Source organism: Manis javanica, chromosome 8, assembly GCF_040802235.1.
Source record: "Manis javanica isolate MJ-LG chromosome 8, MJ_LKY, whole genome shotgun sequence".
In the NCBI taxonomy this organism is placed as follows: Eukaryota; Metazoa; Chordata; class Mammalia; order Pholidota; family Manidae; genus Manis; species Manis javanica.
In genome coordinates this window covers 17,397,776-17,425,349 of record NC_133163.1, presented here as the reverse complement: position 1 = coordinate 17,425,349, position 27,574 = coordinate 17,397,776, and the positions used below count along the sequence as shown (strand labels likewise).

The window sequence follows — 27,574 nt, the reverse complement described above, 5'->3', positions numbered from 1 at the left end:
AACTCAGCTCATTTGGTACAGCTGAGAATCGTTCCCTCTTACAATTGTGGCATTTCCACTTGATCCATTATTTGTAAAATTTCATTTGTCAATTCTGACCAAAATAGTTAGCAGTATGAATATGAGTGTTGTGTTTCGCCTGATCCAAGGAATGATTATGTCTCTTTAGCCATTCTGTTCTGAATGTAAAAACAGAGAGCTGCTGCTCTGAATTTCAGTAAACTTGGCTTGGTTAAGAGAAGAGTTCTGTCGCTACAGGATGCCCATTAAGGTCTGATTCTGTGGTCCTTTTCCTCTGAAGGTGGTCAGCTCTCCAGCAGCGTCAGAGGAAGCCCTCTCACATGCCAGCGTCATATGCCCTCACCCCTTGGGTATACATCGCACCCCTCAGAAAGCGCTGATGTGGAGAAAAGACCTATAACATCGTCTAATAATGTCTGTCTAATGGAGATAGGCGTCATTCTGGTGATGTCATTTTGGTCCTTAGAGACTTGCAGGCTAGAATTTTGATTTTACTCTTTGTGTAGAAGCTATCTTTATTGAAAGGGACAGACGGAAAGTCTACAGGTGGCAAGATATTGAAGGCTTTTCACATCAGTAGGTTTGGACCCTGATGTAAGTAGATCAGGCCAGAGAGGTTGGCTGTCCTCATAATCTTGCTACACTTTCAGAGATGAACTAGTCAGTATGTCAGAATATGCACACATTCCTACCAGATGCTGCAGGTCAGTCACATAACTATTTCTCCCCTATCCAAAATCTTTGGATCTGGTAAGGAGAGAAGAAAATGGGAAGAAAACCAGCTATTAAAAACTAGAAAAGTAACTGTTAAAACTTTAAACAGTCATAGGAAGAATCAAACATTAAGATGTGTATGTTTTTATTTTCTGGCAGTAAAATGTTGATCCAATATGGATAGAAGACATATAATTAAGAAATTTACTATTAAGTTGATAAATTCAGTCTTGTGAATATAGACATTTTGTACATACACAAAAAACTGTCTGAAATATACACTTGGTTCTCCTAAAATTCAGAGTAATAATAATAATAAGCATGCTGTCTGAACATTTAATTTTTTTCTTAAGGTTTGCTTCTGCAGTCATCACCATTCTGAGACATCGCCCCCTCGGTTGTTGAAAATTAAGCGTACCAGGGATACGTGCAGCCATTTCATCGATAGGAGCTATACTTTAGATATTTAGCTTACCTTTTCATAAGCACCATCCTATATTGCAAATATCCTGCTTTCTTTCTCTAAATATTTCATACAAGTGGTGGTGTATTAATTCCAAAAAATTAGTGATAACATTTTACTGCTAAAAATCTTTTATCTTTAAAAGTGGAAGCATAGCCTAAGCTTGGTCTGTGAACCCCCCAGTTCCTTGGAGAGAATCTATTTGCAACCCAGTAATGTTGCATGTGCTCTGCTCTGCAGGGTGCGCTTGTACCAAGGGCAGTGGTAGAAAATGGTTCAGCTTGTTCTGGAGACAGGATCTTGTGGTTCAAATCCATCTCTTCCTTGTACTCATTTGCCTTAGCCAAGTTTCTTGTCTCTTTGTCCCTCAGTTTTCTCAACTACCGCATAGAGACAACATCTACCTTACAAAGTTGTTGAGGGGATTAAATGACTTAATACATGGGCTGTGCTTAGAACAGAGCATGGCACACAGTGTGTGCACATTAAGTATTAACTGTTGCTGTTAGTTATAAATAGTGCTTTGCTAGCACACTTTCTGTACCATTTGTAATTGATCTAGCAAGCAGCTTTGTGAACTCTCCCTGTTTTATCAATGACAAATCCATAACACACAGTTCCCCTTACTTGGAAGCTTAGAGCCCTGACTAATTTGCGGTGTTCTTTTCTAAAGGGTGTTTTTATCAGGTAGTTATGTTACCAATGTGCAGATGCTCTGAGAGTGGAACTCATATCATACTCATTTTATGATACCTCCAAAGCTCCAAAAGCATGAAGTGATGGATAAAATCTGCTTGAACTACCTCTTCCCAAAGTTTACATTATGGATATTAGGCTTTAAGAGTAGGGTAACCCTACAACTTTACCTTTGCTTCAAAAATTAATTTAAAAATAAGTAAATGAGAACCAACAGAGAAAGCAAACTGAGTGAGTAGGGGGAATGGGACTGGACTGGTTGCTTAGCTGATTTAGAATGAGAAGTAAAGCAAGGGCTGATGTTCCTGGATAAATGTCGATATGCATTATTAAATGAACCAGTGGTAAAATACAGACTGTCAGAAGCATTTTTCTTCTGGAGACATAGGGAGAATTGAAATGCACTTTCAAAGGAGATGTCATCTCAGTGTTTCTTCAGTCGTTTTCTGTTTGAAGCTTTAATTACGGCGCTCCTTGCTACTTAATGCTTTCAGTTTAAAATCACATCGCAAAAGAGAAGGGAAGAGGCGATTGCTCAGATAACTGCAGCCATAGCGTCGGCATCAGTGAGGTGTTTATTCACTGGGGACTTCCCACTACGTGATTCCTTTCCGATCAACATTTTGTTTTTCCAGTGCTTTGGTATCATGCAAATTGGACATAATGTTTCTTTAGAGAGATTGCTGCGATAGTGCTATTGCCAGAACAGAACAGATAATAACCTTTGTGACATAATATATTCAGAAATAAAGGAAGTGGTTATTCTCATTTCCTTCTCTGGATGTGGTAATTTGGGTCACTAGTGGCTTCCTAAGATTATAGTATCCTATTAAAGAGACCTGTATTTAATATATATATGTATGTATATACACACATACCTAATATATATGCATATTGTGTATTGTATGTGTGTATATATATATATATATATACACACACACACATATATCCAGATAAATACACATATAAGCACATGCATACACATAGATATGTACATATGGACATATATACACACACATATATACAATTGTCATAGTTACTCATGCTGGGGAATATGTTATTCAGCCTGGTCAACACATATTTTCTGAAAAGATACTCAGCCCAGGGGTGCAGAGGTTTGGAGGACTCAGCCTTGACTCAGGTTGCTCATAGTGGGGTGGTGGACAGACAAGCTGTGATGGTCAGGTGCATGCAGCAGCTTGGAGCAGAGTGGAAATGAGGTTCATTTCCCCTCTGGGACCCTGGGAAGGCTTCACAAGGAAGTGACTTTTGAGCTGATGATATTTGCTGAAAGGAGAGGGATTAACTAAGCAGATAAGCAGGAAAAATTCTTACCAGGAGCAGTAAGGACAATTGACCCTTGAAGCACACACAGTTTAGGGGGGCTAACACCTGCATGAAAATCCACATGTAACTTCTGACTTCCCCAAAACTTAGATAATAGCATACTATTGATTTTATGGTAATAAATGATAAAATAAACTAAGATCTACATCTGTTTTATGTATTAATGACATACCTTTTATTTTTATATTAAGGTACCATTGATATACACTCTTAGGAAGGTTTCACATGAAAAACATTGCGGTCACTATATTCACGCCCATTATCAAGTCCATCCCCATACCCCATTGAAGTCACTGTCCATCAGTGTAATAAGATGCCACAGAGTCACTAGTTGTCTTTTCTGTGCTACACTGTCTTCCCTGTGACCCCTCACACCATGTGTACTAATCATAATACCCCTCAATCCCCTTCTCCCTCCCTCCCTACCCTCCCTCCCCACCCCTCCCCTTTGGTAACCACTAGTCCCTTCTTGGAGTCTCTGAGTCTGCTGCTGTTTTGTTCCTTCTGTTTTGCTTCATTGTTATACTCCGCAAATGAGGGAAATCATTTGGTACTTGCATGACATACCTTTTCATATTTTTTTTCAGTATTTCTAGTTTCCAAGGTTTGTCTGCTAGTTTTTAAAATTGTTGTAAATGTTTGAAATATTTTCCAATATGTTTATTAAAAAAATCTATGTGTAAGTGGACATGCACAGTTCAGACCATGTTGTTTAAGGGTCAACTGTGATCACTTTGGGGTTAAATTTACACCAAAATGAATGTGAGTTTCTTATTTACAAATAATTTTGATGTTCTGAGTACACTATTCCCACTACCCAGAGGAAGGGAGTCAGGGGCTGAACCCAGTTGGTCCTAGTAAGGATTATATGTAATATGTAATATCTATAGATATACATATATAAGTTGTTTATAAAGCCCTTTACATTTTTTTCTTCTTTATCTCAGAGCAGCTCAGCAAGTTAGATAAATAGAATCATTATTTTTCAGGTGAGGAAAGAGAGGCTCACAGAAGTGGTATCACTTTCATGGAGTGATGGAGCTCGGTTCCCTTCCAGTGATGTGCTTGGACTCACCCTCCTTACCCAGGTCTGTGCTGCCCATCGCCCTCCTGAGGTCCCAGGTCCCAGGTTAGAGCTCTGACCTCAGGATCCACTGGCATCAGCAGCATTTAGCTGGTGGCTTTCCTTGGTCTTTCTCCATCACTCTTCATTCATGTCCGATGGGTGAGGCTTTTTTTTATCTGTCTCAGAAAGCCCAAAGGCTTTGAATGAAAATGTTGACTTTCTCAACAATCTGCCAGATCGGTCCCTTCTCCTCCCAGGAATTGAGATAAATCTCTTAATGCTCTGTTCTCATTTCCCTACCTCAAAGTGTTTCTGCCAAAAAGACCTTGTCTGTCCCAGCTCTGACTCTTCACAGAGGGGCAGGTTTATTTATTTATTTTCAAATTTTTTGCTTGTTTTAAAGTTTTACTGGGATTCATACATACCCAGGTGGAACAATACTGTGTTTGCTCATTTTTTTTATTTTGTTATCATTCATCTACAATTACATGAAGAACATTATGATTACTAGGCTCCCCCCTTCACCAAGTCCCCCCCACATGCCCCTTCACAGTCACTGTCCATCAGCGTAGTGAGATGCTGTAAAATCACTACTTGTCTTCTCTGTGTTGCACAGCCCTCCCCATGCCCCCCCCCCCTATACATGTTAATCCTAAGGCCCCTTTTCTTTTTCCCCACCCTTGTCCCTCCCTTCCCACCCATCCTCCCCAGTCCCTTTCCCTTTGGTAACTATTAGTCCATTCTTGGGTTCTGTGATTCTGCTGCTGTTTTGTTCCTTCAGTTTTCCTTTGTTCTTATACTCCACAGATGAGTGAAATCATTTGGTACTTGTCTTTGTCCACCTGGCTTATTTCACTGAGCATAATACCCTCCAGCTCCATCCATGTTGTTGCAAATGGTAGGATCTGTTTTTTCTTATGGCTGAGTAATATTCCATTGTGTATATGTACCACATCTTCTTTATCCATTCATCTACTGATGGACACTTAGGTTGCTTCCATATCTTGGCTATTGTAAATAGTGCTGTGATAAACATAGGGGTGCATCTGTCTTTTTCAAACTGGAGTGCCGATTTTTATAGGTGAGACACTGTGAACATACAATGAACTGAAACTAAGTCTGGAGTCTGGACGTATTGAAAAGAAAAATCTCTTAAGCTCTCAGAATTAGTAATGATAACGCACACACACACACACACACACAAAAACTGACTTCTAACAAAGACAGTCTTCACATGTAGAATCCATGCTATGTGACAAGGAATTTGTAACAGCTGAAAAAAAGTTGTTGCTAAGAAGAAAATTGAAAGATGCTATGTATCAATGTGTCTAGTTTTCCTCTTTTCATGTTTGGGACTCTCATGAGAAATTTTTCAAAAATCAATGAAGAATGTCCTTTTCTCTCCTATTTCCCTACAATGAAGATCTTTTTGACTAAGAAAAAATGGAGAAGAGCAATTACTCCGTTAGTTTAATTACTCTCCTAATTATAACGATAACCTTGTCACATTATCATAATTCCCCAAATAGAAAATGCAAGCTCCAAATTGCTCCAATATTTGATAATTTTACCTTGTTAATGGCTCACTGTCAGTGCACAGAGCACTACATTTTTCTGCTGCATCTTTCTATTATGGTGTATATTTTTTTGCCTCAAGTATGATATTACATTCTGTACTTGTTTGTGTTCCACCACCCCATGATTTGAATGCAGCTTTTTAACAGCTCCTCAGAGTTTCAGAAGCTATCTCCTGAGCAGTATGTAATTCTCTGCTGACTTAATGGTAATGGTTGCTGTACATGTGTCTGGAGAAAAGAGAGCACAGTCTGGGGTGAGAAAGTAGCTATTTATCAAGGTATCTTACAATCTCAGTTTATGCTGTTGTAAAATGTTCCCAGACATGTTCTGTGAGATTATACCCACTGGAAATTTGTCAGTCATTGTCAACATACTGTAAGGAATAAGGACATGTATTATTCTCGTCAAATTAATTTTTATTTTGTATTTTTTTGCCTTCATTTTCAAAGAGCCTGACTAGCAGGGACACTTGCTTGATGGTGCCATCTGTTAGATTATGAATTGTGCAGAAGGAGTGCAGGAAATACACTAGAACACTTGCAGAACCCTGGAAGGTAGCCTACAAGGCATCCTGATGCATGGCTCATGCCTGTCTGGACATTCTCCCTCCGTTATTATAGCAGGTGATACTGTTGACAACCAGCAGAGTTAAGAATGGCTGCCTTGTATAAAATGATAAAGGCCGAGTGAGATAAAATAGAATCGTACCAGAAGCCTTTCCAAATACAATGATAAATTTCTGTTATTTTAAAATGTATAATAATGTGGCTCTGAAAATCATGAGTTCTTTAGACAGATCCAGCCTTTGGTAAAATTATTAAATTGTGACTGTTGTCTTTGTATTGTGGTGTTGTTTGTTTTTAATGCCCCTAAAATTCCAGAGTTCCCCATCCTCACTTCTACAGGACACTTCAGTTACCATATCCCTCCTTTGTTCTCAAGCTCTTACCAGTAAAACTAGTCTCAAGATAAGGTGGAAACTCACTCCCACTACAGTGAATATGACTGACACCAGCGTTAAATTTTTCTTTTTTTCTGAAAGCATGTGCATTTTAAAATTATAGGTAGAGCATTGGATTAAATGCAAGTAGTTTCTGAAATGGAATGTTTGGGAGGTACTGAACATGCTGGGAAGAATGCTCATGGGAGGAAAGGCATTATTTATTTTTGAAAGTTCACAACATACCTTGCCAACATCGTAAGTCCCTCTGACTTACTCATTTTTCCAAAAGGATATTTCAAAAGACACAGACATTTCTAGAGTTCAAACCCAAAGTCATTGGAATGTCATGTAAAAAATTTTAATTCTTCTAATGATTCCTGGATTTTCCATGGAGGGTGTGTGGCAGTTAGCATCAAGAAGACGAAGTCTGAGTGCCATCTCACCCACTTTTCAGACTGTAAGGATGTAACGCAGGTTATTTGGCTTTCTGGAAGCACAGTCTCCTCCTCTGTAAACTGAGGTTAGTAATACCAGCATGGACTTGGTTTGAGGAGCAGATAAGATGACAACAAGTCTTGGAGAGGGGGAGAGAGTAGATGGGTGTATAATGTTAGCATCTTAAGTCTAGTTCCTAACTCGTCCTTTTACTCCATCTTTCTTTGAGTTCAGATACAAGGTCTCTAATATATTTTGTAATTGTCCTAAAGATGATGATGCTCATGGGCATCAATTCTTTTCCTGTTTTTTAGGACATTCTTCAGGGAACAACAGTTCAATAACAGGAAAGAATGTCATCACGTGATAGCATCAGCATATTGATGGTTGACCAATATAATCAACCCAGAACATAACTGGTCAGAATGGCCCAGGAGAAATAGCCCAATGAAATTTCCGTGAGGGAAAATCAACGGACTGTAAGAGAACTCTGAAAGAAAGGCAAAGCTCTTGAGTCCCAGAGACCTAGGAGGCATTGAGAAGCCATGTGGACTAGAACCTGGGCATTCTATTCTGATCTTCCAAGACTGCTTCACAGTGTTAAATATAAAGATAAATAATAAATAAAGGTATTTTTTTCAGATCTATTTTTTTCTTACATAAAGATAGACATCCAGAAGCATCTATAGGACATTCACTCCTTAAAAGAAAGACATCATTTTTTGAAAATTACAGTTTTCTAAACACTGTTGCCAGACACCATTTAATCATTGCAGAAGCCTTAAGAAGTAGTAATGATCACAGCTGGGCCAAGTAATGTCACAGTTACCCCTGTCACCAGGGCCACACATCCAGGAAGTGATGAAATTGGAATGGGACCAGCAGTATCTGACTGCAAAATATAGGCTATTTAACAAATACCAGATAAATTGAACATCTCCCTATACCACCACCCTACACTTTGTGACTAACATGGTTCAGATATATTATTTCCAAACCCCAATAATTTGGTGATCTTGGGAAAGAAAAATGATGACAACTTCTTTCTCAAAAAATGTGAGGTGTTGCCTCCCAGGTAGAGAGCATGGATGTGTCTGGTATTTATCCGTAACATAATAGATGATAGTTGACTGTAAATCTCAATGAAGATACTGGAGTTAAAAGGGAGATGGCACTGATACATGTAATATTCCTAGCATGTAAAGATCCTTCAAATAAGGGACTGCTAGGTGTGACACTTGAATGGCCAACCTGAAGTCAGGGCATTGATCCTTTTCTGTAAGATGATTTTTATCAAAGAAGTATAGAGCAGGCAGTGGGGGTAGGGGGTTCTTCAGTACCTTATTTTCAGCATTTACATGGCAGAAAACCAAAATGGCACTTGGCTACCTACAGTTGTCCACCTATACATAGAGATTATAGGCAAATGGCATTTGTTTTTCATGTTTCATGAAATTGATTTGGCCAGTGACTATATATTACTTGAGTTGGATGGGTAGGTTTAGAAGCAAACCTTGGTGATCTTTTTAACCCTTAAGGTGAGTAGCAATTTGAGAGTGCTAAAAGCAGCACTGATTTCCTTCATTTTAGTACAAATAAATTGTCTGAGAGAAACAGGATAATCAAAAATTGAACAAAGACGAACTATCACTAACAACCTGAGTTTGCCATGATTAGCTAAGTAACAGCTAGATCATCTTACCTCCATTAAGTCAACCAAGACTATTCTAAATTTATCTTCGGAGGATCTATGTGAGGACGTTCTGACTATGGCAAAAAAGGGGCTAGTTTTCTAAATATGCCACCAGATTCGCAGATAACAAAGTATTTGAAAGTAAGGCTCTATTTCCTATGCCTTTTGTAGACCATAGAAAACCATTTTCTATGTCTTTTGTAGACTTGGGTAACACTATTAGAGAAAAATACTACTCTACCTATCCTGATTGAAACAAATGATATGTAATTTAATGTAATAGTTCTTAAATGGTGCGGCTCTCATCATCTGCAAACCAGCTTCATCATCTGTATCATGAGGATTATAATAGTGCCGATCTCAAAGGATTTTTTTGTAGTGATCAGATGTGAGACTGTACCTAACAGTAATTTGCAAGATGAAGAATGTTATTCATGTGTAAGTCCTTGCAGTGATTATTACTCTGATTCTATAGGATAGTTCATGCATTAAGGCACACTTCATGTGGTATTTCTCGTCATATCTTAAGTTTGTATAATAATGAGCAATTTAAATGTATTTCCTTCGGTCTCACTAAATTACTATTGCCTATTGCCTGTAGAGCCATGCATTAGTTCTCAGTTTCTTGTATGGCCATGAATTATTGCAATCCTGGTCTTCATCAAAAAGCAAACCTCCTAATCTTATAATTAATGAAGTCATTGGGATTTTAAAATATTGCTTCCTCAATAGTAAAGAGAATTCAAACTCTTGAATTAATGGATTCCACCTAATTTATAGACTATTAAAAGAGAAGCTGCTGAATGTACACTGGTCATTTCAGAGTAAGAAGATAAGGTGTTTATCATATTATCACTGGATTTGTCTTGTCTCTGTCATACCATATCTATGACAGCAAGGAAAGAGTAGTGGAATTATGAACTATGCCAGTCTTAGGAACAAAATTTATAAGATACTGTATAGAACCGTCAGGTACAAAGCCACAGAAATCAGGAAGTTATTTCGATCTCAGGAAAAGGTGAATGAAATATCCTAACTGAAAAACTTTTTTTTTTTTCAAGATGGGGGTAATGAAAATCTTCCTGACCCAAATGGCATGCAGTCTGGGGTGTCATATATTATTTTTGCATAGGCAGAGTGATATTAATACCTTAGTCTATGGAGTTATAAAAATAGCTTTTGTCATAATATCTCTTGTGTGCTGTTACTTTTCTCATAAGAAATCTGTCACATTCATTTTAAGTTACTTTAGGCATATGAGACAAGTAGATTCTGCAGTTGTTTTAATGGGCTGAGTATAAAAATAATGACCTTGGTGGAACTATTCAGAATGTTATGTAGCATCTGGAACCCTGATAATTTCTTAATCTTATTAATAGAAATATCACCAGCTCTCTAATCATGACTGGCTATGACCAAATGTATGTTTTTTTTTTAATTTTCAAACGATTTCAGGAACCAAATGCATGGAGATGTATTAAGATGCATATGCTTGAGAGTCCTTGTGCTCAGGTTATTGGTTTTAAAATACAGGTTGTTAGCTTTTAAAAAAAGAGTAGCTATTTGGGTTGTCATGTTTAAAAGACACTTGGAAATAGCATAAAAACGCTCCTAGATTGAAAGGGTTGTTGCAAGTCATGAGGGAAAATGCGCTTGATGTGACACTGATGTATTCGTACCTATTGAATCCTTGGGGCCTTGGGAAGGTTTAGAACCTGTAATGGAATTTATTACAAAGTGCCTACCAACAGGCCATATCTTAAGGGAGAAAAGCCATTTCTTTGTTAGTCCCCCAGAGAGATACTTCCCTGCAGGGGAGTGCTTTCAGTAGAGGATGAATAAGAGCAAACTGCATCAATTTTTGTAAGATTCTCCCCTGCCCCTAATCATCAGAATAAGAAAGATGGGTCTTTGTCCTCTGACAAATCTAGGCCATGCTGACAGATAAATTAGAATATAAAAGAACAATTGACGGAAATACGCAAATGCTATGATGGCAGCCACAGCAGTTTTCTCATAAATTACCCTGAAGATTCTTACAGTGGAGACTGAAGGACAAACTAGGATCTATCTTGATGGAGATCCACCCGCTCCATACTAGCTCTTGCCTATCTACTCTGGTTGAGGGTCTTAAAAAGTGCACATGAGCCAGCAAGCAATAGTTTCTATATGTGGTAGAGGGGGAAAAAAAAATCACAGTGTTGTGGCCTGAGGGACGCAGATGGACCACGTGTGCACAGGCCAGGAAGATGGTATTCACTGGGTGATTGGTGAGTATGATTGTGCAGATTTACAAGGAAGTGTTTCACTGAGAAACAAATGTAACGCATTACTCCATTCAAGGCTGAAATCAGGGGCTCTTCTCCAAGAATAAAAGGCTTCATAAAGGAATCCAGAGGGTCTTGATTTTTTAGCCCATTGTTATCCCAAGATAATGTTTGGGAAATTCCCAAGTCTATTCCTAAAGGAGCCATCCTTGCCCTTCCTGTGAATGTTCGTGTGTGTGCATGTGTGCGTGTGTGCGCGCACGCGTGTAAGAAAGATGGAAAATTCTGCTGCTATTTTGGTGAAACATTTTGGAAAATGCAATGTTTGGTATTGTTCAGCAGTTGATCCACATGTTATGGCAGAATACACAGGGCTTATCTTATATTCCTACTTCTATTGCACAGAAAGAAAATACAATCTGGTGGATGAAAAATAGTCTCAGTATTGGGTACTAGCGAACATTTGGAATGAATGGAAAGGAACATATTCCGTCTATGTAACAGCCTCCCAGGAATGAAGTGATGAGCATAAATACTTTACAGTTTGGTCATTTGTGAATTAGTCATGATGAAAAAACAAGTCCTTTTTTTCTCTCTTCAAATATTTAAGCATTTTTTCTTAAAGTTTTATCTGTAATAATTACCAGAAAAGAGTATAAAACAGAATGTACTAAAGTTTCTTGGTGGGGAGCTGTTAAAGCATATTAGATGTCTGACTGTTGGTTTGTAATAACTCAAAATATGCTGATAGTGCTTTACTTCAAAGCTAACATTCATAGCCTTAAAAATATTAATCTCTTTTATGCATGCTTACTTAACTAAAGCTGTGTCTTATTTCTAAATCTTAGTTCCTTGTTTATAAATTTGGAAATTCTGTCATTATGCTGTTGCCTAAGTACTTAAGGATTGTAATTCTAGTATTTAAACCCAGAACTCTTCATTACCATGGTGTTTTAGCATTTTTAGGGCACTTAATTTTTTTTTTTGGCACATGTGGTAAATTGGATATTATATCATCTTGTTTAGCTAAGGTGTTTTATTTTCTATATGCTACCTGTATTGTATATCAGTAAAAATTGTTTTTATGCCTTTGAGCTATCTTCCATATTTCTCCTGGGCACTTCCCTTCCAGTCATCTTTGCAAATCTGCATATTTCAGGTCGGCTTCCGGTATCCCTGCAGACCCTTCTCGGAGGTCTGCAGAAGTCCTTTATTTCTGCAAGAGGGAGAAGAATACAATGCAGAACTTTCAAATAGTATTAATGTTTGTGTTGTGACGAAAAGGTAATGAAAATAGTTCCCACATGTCAGACAAAATTTCTTATGATTCAACTAGTGTTGTTGAAAATTGGAGGAAGGACATATCTATTGGAACCTATTTAAATGAAAAACATGATGTTACCTGTGCTCAGTGGTTACTGATTTCAAAGGAGCTGGAGCGGGGGAGGAAGCAGGGTATGCGTGTAAACTCATCTATACGTTGGGACCAAGGTAGTATAGTTGAGGTTTGAAGAAGTGATTAGGATCATCCAGTTCAGCTTACATTTGACATGTCTCTTCAGAACCCTGTGGGCACCTGGACAGCATCCTGAACATCGCAGTGTACCCATCACTGGCATGGTGCCGGCACATAACAGAAATGCCAGAAGTATTTGGAACCTCTAAGCTTCCTTGCACACACTTCCTCTGTGAGACCAAATGATGCTTTCTAGGAAAATGTACACTGTCTGTACTTGTCTTCTGTGTTTGACCTGTTGCCATATTATGTGAATTAAGAGCATGGATTCTGGAGCAAGACTGCCTGGGCTCAGACCACTGCCACTTACTTATTTCAGAGCCTGGGCAAGTTCCTCAACATTATGCCTCAGGATCTTTCTGTGCACTCTGCAGAGAGGCACAGTACCTACTCATAGGGTAGTTGTGAGGATTGAATGAGTTCATATATTTAAAGGGCTTACCTGGAGACTAGCACAGAATAAATAGTTTACAAGTGAATTTTGATTTCCTATAGAGATCAGAGGAATGTTTAGGTCGGTTGATTTCTACCAACAGCGTGGCTTACCCTCCACCCAGCAGGTGATCTCCAGTCTCCTACAGAACCATCAGCAAGGAAACTTACTACTTTGGGAAATTAGCCATCCCTCTTCTCCTTGATAGGACCCTGGAGAATCTTACTGCCTTGAATATGCCCATAAAGGGCCAAATAAAGATAAGGGAGCAGAAGGGTGGTAGGCGCAGCCTCTGTTCATAGAGCCTTGCTGACTACAGGGAAGAAGGGTGCTGGGGGAAGAATATGGGCTTTTGAGGCAGAGCACATGGGTTGTTCTAGCTTGGGTCTTGGCGGGTCACTCAGTTTCTCGCTGAAAAAGAAGAGTGAATACACCTTGCGTGAGAGGGTTATTGTAATGAGAATGACACTGAAATTAAGGGGGGTTGGAAAACCTTAATGATCATGTGTGAGGCATTAGCCCCAAGCCAACGGTCATTGCTAGGTATATTTCCAAATGAGTTTAATTTCCCATCTGTTATCCAATGTAGATGGGGATTTTGTTTAAAAATGTGCTCACATTCAGGAGTAGCCCTGGGACAAACAGCACAAATGAGAGTAATTGACTTTCACATTCAGTTTACCTGCTGCTTCTTTTGTCTCGTCTTCTTTGACTCTGTGAAATTCCTCAGGGGTCCAGTGCTCCAGTCCTGCCTCTCCCTCTGTCCAGTCAGTGAGGCCACCTTCCCACGGAGCCCCACCCTTGGCCACTCTTCCTTTCCTATTCTTGGTATCTTTACCTTTGCCTTCTCAGTTACCTAACCTTTTGAAACTTAGTTTCTCTGTAGTTGCAGCAGCTGTTCCTAACCTCAAAGGTCAATGGACACGGTATGCAAGCATCTAGCACAGTGCCTGGCATCTATCACCACCTTTCCATACTTTCCATCTCTCCTCTCCCTTGATCTCCTTCCTAGTCTCTTAAGGATTTGCAAGTTAGTCTATCTTTAATCTTAGAAATTCCAGCTAGGATAATAATTGACCAGTAAACTCTTTCATGATAAAAAGCAACATTTTAACAATAATTGTGTAGGAACTACAATCCTTCACTGAAAAGGACTGTACAGTGATGGCCCTTTTGGGCATTGCAGCAAACTATTGAAGTCTTTCTGGGACAAAAGGAGGCCACTTCAGCCACTACTGGTGATTACCAGTTTGCCTTTGAGTGCTGTTAAGATTTTCTCTATAAAGAGAGGAGGAATTGGCCCAAAGCTCCTTTGTTAAGGCCCTACCTCTTTGGCAGCTGACCATCTATTGTCAAGGCTGCTATGGTCAATGCAGTTTTCCCTTTTCTAGCCTTGGATGCAGTGAAGGTGTAATGTGGGCCCCTCTGGCGCCTGGGCTGAGCAGGGAATGGCAGCAGGGGCAACAGGAAGTGCAGAACTCAAAGTGGAGCCCTCTGTGCTGGGACTGTGGCACCAGGTCAGGGCAAGGACAGCACGAGAAAGAGATCATTTCCTGCAGCAGACACCACGCTGGATGTAGTCATCTTGGCTCTTAGGGACAAGCATTAGAGACAAGGGAACCATTAGGAAGCAGGACATTTTGAGTGTACTTTAGAGCTTTAATAAATGTCTGCAGAGAGTAACAGTAAAGAGCATGTTTTAAGAATTTCAGATGGGGTTTATTTTGTTCCCAAGCCTTTGGTTACCATGGTTTGTTTTGGTTTTAGCAGAGCTACTAAAAAATACATTTATCTTGCTAAACACCAATGAGACAAGGGCAGAATAGCAATCCTGGAATAATGTTATTAAAGCAGTTTTTTTTCTGTGCTTTTGGAGGGATTTTGCATTAGTAATACAAGTGATCACAAATGTTGTCATTATCAAATTTATTTTTTAGGTTTTGGCCAGTTCAGTTTTGGGATTATGCTAATTAAGTGTGACAGCGAAATTTAGTGGCATTTATAAGATGTTGGTTATGTCCATTTCTTCTACCACAGTGTTCTTTAAATGGACTCTCTCCAGATGGGCGTATCATCTTTCAACCTTAGAAAAGAATCAAGGACAGAAAGTGACAAGCTTTTATACCAAATATGACTATGTATCTCCACCATTTCCATTCTCTAGCTTCCGTTATTGACGGCCATCACCCGAAAGGGTAGAGCTGTCATTTTGACACATAAATTATACCTTGACTCCTTTAAAGATGTTCTCTTGTTTCCCTGCCAAGTTTGCATTGAGTGTTAAAGGTTGAAGCTCTTGGTTTCCATGGGTTTCAAATTTCAACTGTAGATTAGAGTGTATGTGAAGACATTGTAGTAACTCAGCAGACACATCTGAAAATGGAATGTGTAATAATTGAACTCCTTTTTCATTTTTGGCATTAGCACTCACAATTTTACATTTTTACCTCAACCTGACCACCATATTGGAAGCAGCTAAATGAATTCACATTTAAAGGTTAATTATTAATTTTATTTATTTCATTTTGGTATCATTAATGTACAATTACATGAGGAACATTATGTTTACTAGATTCCCTCCATCACCAAGTAAAGGTCAATTATTTTTTAAAACATTGCATCAATGTGCTTTAATTTGTACACTTAATGAAAAAGCAAAGAGTGGAGCCTGGTTTTAAAGAATTCTTTAAAAAATGTTTGTGTTTTCCCTTACATTCTCATTATTTCATTGAATATAGCTCTGGTAGCTTAATATATTGCTTTTTACTTTTTTTTTCATTGTACTCTACACAGAGTGAAGAGTTTATATCATAAAACATTGTTGCTTCAAGTGTTTATAAGACCTATCTCTTAAGAAAATGTCTGTTTATGGTTTTCAGTAGTATTCTGTTTGGATAGCAGGAGGTCATGATGGTACATCTCAGGCCCTGGTGACATCCTAAGAATTTGGAATCCAGGGCTTTTCTTCATCTGTTTTGTTCAAGCCTGAAGTGGTTTAAAATTGGTATACTTGGTTTCAGCAGTGGATGCTATGTGCTATTGTGTTTCTCTAGAAGAGTACATCATTTAAATGTCACTGTGATGGTAGCTCAGGGTTGGCTATAATGTTTTTATATTTGGATCTGCTATAACATTTTCATATTACAGAATTTCTTTTAAAATGGAGGTGATCCCACTCTTATATATTAGTTTCAGAAACTTTAACAAACTACAGACATAAAGAACAACATGGGGTAGGGATGATATTGAAATATTAGGTGTCCAAGTAGTATATGTTATGACATTTTCATTAACAGTTCATAATTGGCAATTTAAAAGACTATAACCCAATGAATGGGATGGTCCATGTGGGCAAAAGAAAGGGGAAATGGTGTACCTAATCTGTATGCTTTTCCTTCCATTGATGTGCCAAAAGGCTATATCAAAATTTGATCACTAAAGAAGAGTACCAGTGGTCATCGTCATTCATCTAGTATTGAATATTTCTTTGACTTTCTTACCAAGGTTGAGTGGCAGGTCATTAACAAGGTGGTGGAGTAACAATGTGAGCTAGAGTGAGTAGAGTTCTCTCCTGACCCTGCACATCTGATGTCTGAAGAACACAGTTAGCACCTTCTTTTCTTATCAAGTGTCTCTTGATTAGTCCCATCAAAGCTCTTAGTGGCTCCTGCTTCCCATGGCAGTGATATAAGCCATGTGTCAAGAAACACCATTGTTTTGCAGTAAGTTAAATGAAAGTGTATGTGTGTGTGTCCGTGTTTTGGGGGACAAGTGTGTTAGTGACTAGTAAATCCTAGCTTACTAGGATTTTATATAATCTAAACCAACCTTATCTATACAACCCCAAATATTTTTTGATGGAGATTTGAGAATGATAACTATTATTATCTGACAAGTGTGCAGTGGTGATACAAGCAATAGACTGTTGAGAACCATGGGCTTAAATAGCTGTGGTCCAGCCCTTGTGTCTGGCATTCAGTGATAAAAGTGACCTGGACAAGGTACTGTTTATCACTAAGTCATCACTTAGCCCTGTTTTCTCATTTCTGTGGCTTTACTTGTATCATAAACCTAGAATTTCCTCTTCTCTGCTTATCTAAATCCCACTTCTCTTTCAAAGCTGATCCCAAGTGGTTTATCTTCCATAAAGAATTCCCAGACTGCTTTGACTTCTGTTGGGTCCTGTTCTCTGAGCTCACAGACCTTATCAGCTGCACCAATTCTCTCACTGTTCATCAGTTATTCGTCAGCTGTCATTTATACCTTTATGTTTTCCTTTTGTTGTTGTTTTTTAACTATCATTGTCCTTAGTTTCTCAGGCAAGTATATGTTATCTCTTTAACCGATATATGGGGAACAGGCCTGTATGTCTTATAATATTGTTCTATTACTTACATCAGTTAATCAGATCCTGTGTTCATGGCAGCAGTTGTTATTAAGCATATATTTATTCACTGATTATAAGACAGTTATGTACAAACAGTAAGGAGGTCTTGATATTCCTTTAAGCTCACTTATCCTGCCTGTAGCCAGGCACAGAGAAGGTTCATACTTAAGCATTAGCAAATATATGGTGACTGGCTGCCTGCCCCTTAGGCCCACAGAAATGCACACTTTCGCTTCTCATTCTTCGCATTTAACGAGATACGTGTCATGTCATCCGGTAGGTACTTTATTCATGCTAACTTATTTAATCCTCACAGTAGCTTTTGAGTTCAAGCTGTTGTTATTTACATTGTACAGATGATTAAGGGGCTCAGAGGGCTTGAGTAACCTGCTCAAGGCCCCATGGGCAGTCAAGGTGGAACTAGGTCTGCGTAACTGTCAAGAGAAAGCTTTTATCACCACTTTCCACTGTCCTGAATCCTTATTGCATACAGGCCCAGGCCTCCGTTTTTGCTTTCCAGCTCTTGACCATTCTTATAATTGATGAGCCACAGTTTCTGTGTTAACATCTTTCCATGGCTGAGTTCTTCTTTTGGACATTTGGACTTCATAGTTAAAAACCCCAAATTGTCAAACATAAATTCCCTGGGAGGGAAGTTCTTATAGATTGTAAATGACGGAGTGATTCGAAGTTATTTTAACTTGAGAAGAATTCTGCTGATGGTTAGAGAGTGAAATAGTCCTCCATCACTCCTACCACAGACGACACAGTACACACACACACACACACACACACACACACACACACACACATTCTTGGAAGCAAAAAGTAACTGAGTTTTATCTTCAGGGAAGGGCAATTAGATTTTTCTTTGCTCACTTTTACTGCTATGTTAGCATTTGCTGATACAATGAAGAAGCAGCTTGCATCTGTTAAGATAAGTCCTGATTCAGACGTGGATTTCTTTATGTTATATTGTGATTGGACAGTTACTTGGTAGCTAAGGAGTTTACACATTAGCTAAGGGTAGAAAAATGTCTCAGCTCCTTCTGTTGGGTGTGCCAACTCTTTCAGCTGTTCAAGAAACAGGATGTAAGGAGGAATTGTTTAGAAATGACAGCATGGGATGAATTCTGGCATCAGGTGTTAGAGATTCTATTCTTGGTGGTGCCTCTGGTTTGCTCCATTAGAGTAAGTGATGTTCCCTCAGTGTCTGGGTAATGAAAAAATGGTCCCCATGACAATATTTTCTTAACCAATATAGTGTTTACATTACTCCTTTTGACAGTCTTAGGTTAAATGCTGTCTTAAGATTTAAGAAATCTAAATCACCTCTAACGTCCTAAGGGAATGATTCGAGCCATTAGAGAAATCTGACTCATTATCCCTTCAATTTTTGGTTGTTGTTGTTAGTCAGGGTTAAAACAGTCATTTGCAAATGTGTGTGACTTACCTGGCAGCTTGTAAACATAGTGCTGCTTGGCCCATAGGAGAACTAATCTATAGGGGTAGGTATAGAAGTCTGTATTTTCCAAAAGCCCAGGAAACCAGGCAGCACAGCAGTGATTAAGACCTCACGTTGCATCATTAAACAACTCAAAAATAGGTCATTCAGAATTTTTTCATGACTGCTTGATTGTGGGATTGAAAGTTTAATAAATAAAAGGTGTTCAGTTTAATTTGAATGTCACATAAAGAGTGAATAACTTTTGCCTACATGTGTTGCATGCACTATTGGTATCTTGTGTTATTTAATCTGGCAACTTTTCATGCTATCAAAAGCCAGGACAGTCTTGGTTTTTTCACAAGTGCTAATACAGAGAGGTCGAAAGGATTCCCCAGACAAAGAGAGGTTTGTGGAGGCTTTGGTACATCCTGTTAACTTGTATCTTTATTCTTTTGAGGACCATTATATTAGAAAGAATTTCAAAGATGCCTTTTCTATCTCGCTGGTTCTCTTCCCTTTATGCTTCATTTTGCCAGCACTGCATTTATGTTTATTTCTTAAATAAATATAAGTTTTTTTGTTTTTTTTTTTAGAGTGCAAAGGAATTTAGACACAGGGCTCCTCTTAAGCCATCGCTTGATGTGGAAATTTGTTCCAGCATTTCTCATGTGGATATAACCACCTTCTCCTAAATTGCAGAATTTTATTTTGATGTGAGGCTTATGAGGAATCTAAGACATTCCCTTTGACCAGGCTTTCATCCGCCCAAATAGCTATTCTTCCAAATGGAGTATTTTCCTTTGTCACTGAATTGCATCTCTTTAATTTCCTTTAAAAAATTTACCCAGGACATACTGGGCACGGTAGGAAACAAAGTCACTGTCCATTGTTCAAAAGCTGACCAGGTCCTGCTAACACCATCAGGATTCATTTCCTCTAAAATTGATCTCTGGGTACTGCCCATCCCACTTACTGTAGAGTGACTGCAGAAAGGGCCTATATAGTCATTAGGTGAGCAAATATTTTTCTCTTTGGCTTTTATTTAGGAAGTTATCAAATGTGATATTCTACACCCTTAATGGGCACACTTGTCTTGTGAATGTGGTAGACACTAGCACAGAGCTTGGTATAGCTGCTGTGATTGCCAAGGAAATAGTTCAGTTTGCTGGACCCAACCTTATTATCATTCTGAAGGTTGTTTATTCCCTGTCTTGGCTCCCTGGCTTTTACCATCTCACTGGGATCTTGAAACCTAGATCCAGATTATTCTATACAGTCCTTAGACGTAAAACAAGAATGATGTTACATTGCAGGTAAATATTGAATGTGCCTATGCAATACTTCTGGGAACCTTGCATAGAAGTGTGGGTGAGTAGAGGAAGGGACTTTGTGACTTTGAACCCCTTTACCCACTTTCTGGGGCCGATAACAATTAGATCAGTTCATACTGAAATATTTCTTCACACTCAAAAAATATCTACTGGTACCTCTGTTTCCCCCTGAAAATACTGTTCTAGGATAGATTGAAGGCTTCTGCAGCTCAAGAAAGAAAAGTGTCCCCAAACTGGCTCACGTTTGTTAAGTACAAGTTCAGTTGAAACTGGAGAAATGAAATAGTTCTGTGCTTTGGGACTCACACATCAGCCTCCCCAGTGATCATCCCATGCAGTGGGTCGTTAAATGGAGTATCAGAGATGAGCAGTTTGGATTCCTGATGGCCCAGACCAAAGTTATTTACAACAGGTACTGAAAACACTGCCCCAGACTGTACTTCTTCCCGTAGGGCAAATGGGCTAATGAATGAACCATCTGCAGGGACAATCTCAAGCCTAAGAGCTGCCGAGTGAGAGTGCCGGGGGAAAGATAGGACCGGGGAAAGAAGGTTCCACTCAGCCACCTTCAGCCATCGAGCCATAGTTCCCTGAAAGGGCTTCACTTCTGAGTGTCACACTGTTCCTCTATAAAGAAGTGATAATACTACCTATTGGCTGGGCTATCCAGAAGATTAAAGCAAGTAGTACATATTAAATGCTCAGTGCAATGTCTGAAAGGACATGGGTTTTAAAGAGCTCAGTAAACCTTAATTCCCTTTTGCCTGTGTAACTCCATTGTGAGGGCATCTTCTAGACCCAGATAGGAGGCTTACTGCACTAACTCTGTAAGAGATTATTCATGACCTCGCTTGTTTATACTTTGTGCTTCCTCTGATGAGTAATCTAGCACCAGTTCACCAGTGACCATACCTGAGATAAAATGATCTTCCTTTTCTCATAATCTGGGCTGTGTTTGAGGTTGTGGTTGTCAGAGGCAGTCTCAGAAATGCATGACCCAACCCTCAGTTATTCGGGTTTCTTTCAGCTTCACTGCTATTTTAATTATACGTGTTTTCTTATTTTCCTTTCAGCACAAAAGCTATGTAGTTTCATTGCCATGGTTATCATAGGATGATGCCTCAGAGCATTTGGCTGTTACCCTCTTTTGGCGCATAGAGGCCAAGGACATTATAATTTGTCTAAAAGTATTTGCTGTCTTCCAATATTTAACAGGGTGGCTTACATTTATTAAGTGCTAAAACATCATCATTGTGTCGTGGTTGGTGCTTGCAAACTCAGAACTTTACTTGTTATTAAGATCTTTCAACACCTTCTTTTCCTCTTTTGAAAATTGCCTCTAACAGTCTTAAAGGAAAAGCCAAAGATCTTATTTTCCAATTTCTGGAAACCTGATTCCTAAGGAATGACAGTACAAACTGCCTGTATCTTTTGGGGATAGGCTAACAGTCCATTTGTTCTTTTTGTTTCAAACTCATTTCAGGTTTGCACTTGTCCGTATTAAAACTAATTACTTGGTTGATGGTGAAAATGTTCTACTGCACTGGAGAAAGGGCATTATAGACACACCTTGAAAATGTTCCAGATGTAGCCCACTAGAGCATTGACATACTGAGCTCAGAGGAGAGCAGAAATTCTGACAGCCAACCCAGATCCTTGACATGAAATTCATACAATGTGCTCAGGTTTCATATTTCTGTTTGGAAAAAGTGAAAAGCCAGCCTAGCCCATGTGTGCTCCTGAACTGAAATACTGTTATTTCTCTATATATAGCTCAGGACATTTGTCAGCGAACTGTGAAGCGCTTGTTAAAAACACAATGGAGGTCCAAATCTCAAAATAAATAAGGAGCAATTTGTCACACATTGCCGCTTGCATTTTTCATTTTGAGTTGGCCAGTCTGAGCCCCATGGAACTCCTTTGTGGGTGACCCCATTCAAATAATTATTCAGAGGCTACTGAATCTTATAACTTTGATGTCTGCTTTGGCTGTTGGCGTAGAGAACTACAAATCTGAATTGATTTTTCAAATGTATTTTTGTATTTGTCGGTATGAATAAAAATGGAGGAGAGGAAGTGAAGTGATTCATTTTACATGACGTATGACTCCATTTTCTCCAGCAATGCTGTTACAGAACTCCTGGAGACATGACGGAGAGTCTAGTGCATGCATGGACAGGAGAATTCTAGTTACAAGCCCACTGCTGCCATCTTTAAAATGCACAGGTTTTACTTAACTCCCTTCAGTTAGGCTCCCCTTCGATACTCTGCTTTCTAGGCAGTATGGTATTTTTTAGTCAGTATATTTGTCTCTGAGGACCCTGCCCTACCTTCAGTATGTGTGATCTACTCCCCCTCCTGTCAGTAGGAGTTGAGTGAGAAGGTCAAGGACAGACTTGGTCCTTTATGCAAGCAGCAATCACTGCAGTCAAGCTGGGAGCTGAGGAGGCAAAGGCCAGACACTTTAACGTTGCCCACGGTCCTGCCTTTTTGTTGCCATCTCTGCACAAAAGGACACCTTGTTTGTTTAACAAAATACACCGGTGCCTGTGTTTTCACCCTTTATTCTTCTAGCTCTCTGTGGAACCATTCAAAGAGCTGCTAAACATTTCCACGGCAGCAGCTTTTGTGACTTGTGCCAGAACAAAAATCACACGCACTTTGTTAACTAGGCAGTGTAAAACATATTGCAAACATTATTATCAGATGAGAACATCTTTATAAGCCTATAATCATAGTGAATAATAATGGCAGCAGTAACAATGATAACCAGTGGATGATAAACCAAGAATAGATGGCGAAGTGGCTGTCTGTAAGAAGTCACCTTGTAAATCAGAGGCACAGCCAGGGAACAGCACTGGCCTGACTTCCAGACAGCCGCCAACCCCTGACACAGGAAAAGAAAATAGAGGCTCCAGAGAAGTGGGGAAAATGGGGGTGAGGGGTCTAGCAAACTACTTTAAGGGGCCTTTTGGCTAGTTCACATATTTGCTTTTCATAGCTCAATTCAGGAACATGCCTTTACAGAAAGACTATTGCTATTTATGAAAATGCACAAGGTCACGGGGAACTCTGTTGAAGGGTGAAACACTGCTGCCTTATTATGGTAAAGGGCGAGAGTGAGTGTAATCCACATCTAGATGGCTGCGCCTGCTCCTCAAACCCACACTGGCACTCAGAAACCTGGAGCCACCTTGCAAACCTGGGACGTATCTGGGCAGCAGAAACACATCCTTCCCAGTTGGAACCTTATACCTTCTGATCCTCCCCAGCAGCTCTAATAGAAATCTGTTTCAGAAAGCACTTTGAAATTTTTTTTTTTTTGAGATGCCTGGCATCTGCCGTGAATCTCCACTCTGCTTCCACCCTCCCTGAGCATAAGGTCCCCCTTCCAGCTGGCCCTGCTGAATCTCATGCCCCTCTTTCTCCTGGAGCTGGCTTTGAAGCCAGTGGTGGGAGGGAGAGGCTGGAGGGGAGGGGTGGGGGCCAGCCGAAATCCAGGCTGCTCGAGGGAATTACAGGTTTCTCCTTTTTTTTTCTTTTCTTTTTTAAAATATGTGAACATACACTTTTGTTTTGAAATGTATGCCTTCTTTTGGCTAAAGTAAGACAGACAGAATTGTTCTGGTCTTAAAGAACACTCCGAGCCATCCTGTTCTTGCAGAATTGACTGGAAAAAGCAGCTACCACCAAAGCCATTAGTACCAGGACTTGGAAACTGGACACACACCCATTTCATTCAGGCCTCTGTTATTTGGAAGGCTGGAGGAGGGCTGGGAGGCATCAGAAAATTTGTAAGTGACTCCTCATGTTCTCTCTTCCCTAGTGTCTCATTTTCCAGGTACCTGGAGAAAATTACCTCCCAGAACCTCGGTTTTCCTTATCTGTAAAATGGCAGTGAAACTCATAGTTGATCTGTTTTTTTTTTTATTTGAAGATTAAGGGATGTAGCATCTTAAGCACTTTACACAGGTTCTGGTTCATCTTAGCTGCTTAAGACCCCAAACTGTCACCCTCAGGACTGTGTTTACTGAATGTGTACAGGGATGTCCACATGGAGGGCAGCAATGGACAGGGGCCCAGGCAGCACCACTGGGATAATAATGGAGCCCCTTGTGAATATACACACCGATCGCCCAGACTAGGAAGGGGTGGTCATTCAAAGCACAGGCTATTGGAATTTCCTAAAATAAGTGGTTATCAAAAGGGGATGCCTGATCCTTTGTAGTTTTGCCTCTGAACAGTCACCAGGCTGGATCGGGTTGTCTCAGTTTTGTCACTCAGACTTACCTCTTGTCTTTCTGTTTTTCATTGTTTGGATTTCTCCCAAAGTATTTGTGGCTAAAATTCCTTTTGGACTCTGAGCTGCCTTTTTAATATAAGCTTTGGAATTAGAATCAGTAGAATCTCAAAATGCCAGGCACATTCAGCCTAATGGCAGGTGGGTGTCTGCTGGTCAGTAGCAAATTTAGGCCAGAATTAATGAGCCAGGGAAGGTGCTGTTAGCATCGCAGGATTTTTAGAAGTAATTTTGTTTTTTCCTTTTACTGGGATCGTGTTTGCTCAAGAAATGTGTGTGTATGTGGGCACATGTATATGGTTTGCATATGTATACATTTATTATAACATTGAGCTGATTCATTTCTTGGAAAATAATATTCACATTCACCTAAAAATCTGGCTCATAAACCTAAATGGTATTTCATTTATGTTAAGAGTTTATCTCAGTCTGTTTAATGTTCAAGAAAAAGGAAAGACTCAAGTGCTGAGTGAATCACTGAAACTCTCGTTTATACTTGTTAAGACACATTCCTGTTTTATGAAGGGCTAATGTCCGAAAACAACAAACCAGCAGAAAGAGAGGCTACCTGGAGTGGTGGGTGAGGGAATGGAGTTGCAGCCAGACACTTCTGTGTTTGCATCTTGCATCTGCGGTTTAGAAGATGTTTAACATTGAGAAAACCACCTGCCTTTTGACTTTTCTTTTTCTTCGGAGTCTTCCCCTATGCACCAGGAGTCAAAAAAGAATAATAATATGGAAATGTAAGAAAAGTAGCGGGTGTGCACCATAGCCGTTCCCTAAATGGTGGCTTTCTAGCTCGCCAGTAGAGACAGAAGAGCCTAACAATGGTTGTGGTTTCTTCTACATTTATACTTCAGCTGTTCTTTTTGATTTTCTTACTCTGTATCTTGCAACAGGCTTTCTCTTGTTTTAGCTCTTAATTTCAAACATAAACTCAGCGCTGGGACCATGCTTTCTAATGCTTCTCAAATTCCTGCACCCTCCCATAGTGGGGTGATATTAAACATCCCCATCTAGATTCGGGTAGAGGATGAATAAAATGGGAATGAGGCTTATGCAAATTAGCTTCTCATTTGTTTGGAGATGGTCTAGAGGCAGCAACAGCCATGGACTATTCCAGGATTCTAGAACAGAGCAAGCAGTGCTCAGAATTACAAGCCTGTGGCTTCACGTGGCTCATTACAGGATGCCATGAACCTCCAGAGAAAATCAGCCTCTATATTTAGTGGTCAAAGAAAGAAAAAAAAAAAACCAACAGTTTAACAGTGCCTTTGAGTCCAAGTTCCAACAGTTTAAGAAATTCTATGTCTTCACTTCTTGGAACAAAATGGTGGCTGTTCCCTTCCTTTGGTTCAGAGGCCCGTTCTCCGCAGTCACGAGGACAATGATGTTAGCGTTGGCCATTGATCCCAGGACAGGGACTTTCATTTTTCCTTCTGGAATCAAAGATTAAATTCTCCCTGTGCAAGGGAGACATTACATACATTTTATAGTCTTTTACAGTATCACTTCCTCAGCCACCTTTCACTTGAGCGAAGAAAGGCCTAATAGTTGGAATCGTTTTGCAGCCTTATTTCTTCATATTGCCCCATCCACGATTAGGATGTGCGACAAATGTGATTCTGTCATCATTTCAACTTGAGTCACCGCCTTTGCAGGGATGAGGCTGGCTGTGGACGACGGCTCCCTCTGTGGTCATGGATGCATTTGCGGTGAAGGGCATGGGTTTCTCCTTCCAGAGCTCAGGATTTACTCTGGTTGTTTTTATCTCAATGGGTGGGTGGCGAAGGGAACACGTCATCAGCACGGTGTGTTAGTGGAAAGAGCACCACTTCCGAGGTTGAAGCTAAGCCTTCTCCCTCTCCTGCTCCTTCCTCAATAAGACACCATTTGAAAGAAAAGAACCTAGAGAAAATTCCCATACAAGGAATGAAATTGTCCTTGTGCCTGGTTGGGGCTCTAGGAACTGTGTGCAGAAAATCACTGAAAGATCATCTAAGATGCTGAGATTTACGGGGAGGGATCAACTCCCAAGGTCAGACTCCCTATTGCAAGAGTTGCAAAAGTTAGTACTTAAGAGACGTTTCTTTATATATGATGTATTAACTTTAATTCATTTCATTGTTTATGCTATGCTGTAATACTTAAAGAAGCAGAGGTCTTGAGAAAGAGTAATAAAGTTCATCCATTTTGTTCAACCAGAAATTAAGAAAATTCTTTCAGCCATTCAAAATCCTGGCTATGGGTGAGCCAGAGTGAGTGGATTTCTGCAACAGCAGCAATCAAGGAGTTAATCCATTGAGCAACTGATGGGCACTCTTTCCCATGAACTGAGTTCAAATGTTGGTTAAAGCAGTGAATTTTGGGAGCTGAATACTCCCATTTTGTCAATGGTTACTTGAAACTCCAGCTATACCCAGAATAAGGCAGTAGATGCCATGGGGGGAAGCTCCAAGCACATCCCCAGAATCCTGCAGGATAGAATCAAGACCAGGCTCCTGGCCCGCTGAAAGAATATTTCTTCAAGGCATTATGCAAGGAAGAAAATATAACTTACTTTATATAACATAAGTGTCGCTTGTTGATTGTAATGCTCTGGAGAGCAAAGCGGGAACCTCCTGCAAATCAGGGCGCAGGAAGAGAAAATGGGCCTTTCTTAAACTAATCAGGACCTGACAATGGATGCGTGGATGTTTTAAGAATAGATGGTGATTGGCCCTATATTTTTGCTGCTGATTGGCTCCTGTGGTGCCCTGGACTGTCTTTATTCTTGCAATAGGATTTATTTATTTATCCTTCACGGAATATGGGTTTCTCCAAGCCAAGAGCCAGTGAGCTTTCAGTCTTGCGAAATTATTTTTTTTTTAATAATGATAAAGGTCACACAATTATTCTAGTGTCTTAACTTCTCTAGTTAAGCACTGCCTCACCAAA

General features: G+C 39.7%; 1 protein-coding gene across 3 annotated transcripts in view; it reads left to right on the top strand.

Annotated features, from left to right (window-relative positions):
• FLRT2 (fibronectin leucine rich transmembrane protein 2) overlaps positions 1 to 27,574 on the top strand; it is an 86,418-nt gene that overhangs the window by 22,925 nt on the left and 35,919 nt on the right. The window contains exon 2 of one of the 3 annotated variants that reach the window (XM_036991715.2): positions 4,231 to 4,329. The exons of the other annotated variants lie outside the window; for them this stretch is intronic. The gene's annotated coding sequence lies outside the window, so the exon portion shown is untranslated. The remainder of the gene's footprint in view (positions 1 to 4,230; positions 4,330 to 27,574) is intronic. 3 annotated transcript variants of the gene reach the window in all.